The sequence below is a fragment of the Ailuropoda melanoleuca genome, unplaced genomic scaffold, assembly GCF_002007445.2.
Source record: "Ailuropoda melanoleuca isolate Jingjing unplaced genomic scaffold, ASM200744v2 unplaced-scaffold4909, whole genome shotgun sequence".
In the NCBI taxonomy this organism is placed as follows: domain Eukaryota; kingdom Metazoa; phylum Chordata; class Mammalia; order Carnivora; family Ursidae; genus Ailuropoda; species Ailuropoda melanoleuca.
The window spans coordinates 1-1449 of NW_023221714.1; the positions used below are offsets into that span (position 1 = coordinate 1).

The following is a 1449-nucleotide window of genomic DNA, read 5'->3' on the forward strand; positions in this document are numbered from 1 at the left end:
TGGTTTTAAGTTTTTAATCTAGAGTAACATGAAATTCAATACAAATTCTTAAATTTTTAATTAAATTAAATCCCCTAAATGGCTCTGATCTTCTCTTCAGTCTCTTAAATTGTCAGGTATCAAGAGTACAAATTCTTTAACTTTCATTGAAAGAATTCTTAAGTATGATGGGATGCAATGGTAGCTCTTCTTGAAATAAAATAAGCTGATCAAAAATTGTCACTGCATCTCTGTAGAAGGAGAGAATCTAGATTTATTTAATGAGTTTATTCAGAGCCTCTTTCACATCCTTATTCCTCAGGCTATAGATCATGGGATTCAACATGGGGAACACCACAGTGTAAAAGGTAGAAACTATTTTGTCATTGTCCAAAGAATAACTAGATCGGGGACGNGACGGGAGTAGATGTAGAGAACGGAGCCATAGTACAAGGTGACAGAGACCAGGTGGGAGGAACACGTGGAGAAGGCTTTGAGGCGGCCCTGAGTGGAGCGGATCTTCAAGATGGTGACAATGATGAACAGGTAGGAGGCCAGTATGAGCACCATAGGGGTGATGACATTGGAGGTTAGGAGGAAGTACAGCAGCGTTTGATAGCCATCTTTCTTGCCACAAGCCAACTTCACCAAGGGAAGCAAATCACAGAAAAAGTCATCAATGACATTGCCACTACAGAAGTTCAAGGCAAATATTCTCTTGGTGAGGATGGAAGAGTTAATAAAGCCACCAAGGTAGGAGGATGTTAACAAAAATGCACATAGCTTTTTAGACATAACCTGAGAATAAAGGAGTGGCTTTGCAATGGCCACGTAGCGATCATAAGCCATGGCGGCCAACAGGTAACACTCACTGTATCCCAGCGCAGCAGAGAAGAAGAACTGACATACACAGCCAGCAAAGGAGATGCTTTTGTCTTCAGAGATGCAGGTCACCAGGATCTTTGGGGTGTAGACAGAAGAATACCAGAGATCCAGAAAAGAGAGATTCCCAATGAAGAAATACATGGGTGTGTGCAGCCGGGAGTCATTAGAGATCAATATTATGAGGGTGGAATTTGCAACCAGAGTCAGAGTGTACACACCAAGAAATACCACGAACAGGACCAGTTGCATCACTGGGTCTGTTGTGAAGCCCACCAGGATGAACTCAGTCACCGTATGATTGCTTCTCTCCATGGCTCAGCTAAGAGGAGAGAAAATGAAATTTCAGTGTGCATCGTTGTGCATCATTGTGATGAATAAATAGAAAATACGCTAAATAAAAGTATTATATATACCGGAGTTCTATTTTTCATTTTTATATTTTAACTCGTGATCATTTTATTTCCCTTGATTCCAGATTCACTAGTTCAAATTCCTAATTAACATGTCTTACAGGAGATCTACTGGGCATTTCAGGAAAAACTGAGTTCCAGCAATCCTTCTTCAGCCTGCTTTTCTCTCAGACTT

The 1449-nt window shown here is 40.7% G+C and overlaps 1 pseudogene; it reads right to left on the bottom strand.

Moving 5' to 3' along the window:
• Window positions 1-253: 253 nt before the first annotated feature.
• On the bottom strand, window positions 254-1176 carry LOC117799409 (annotated as a pseudogene).
• Between the last annotated feature and the right edge of the window lie 273 nt (window positions 1177-1449).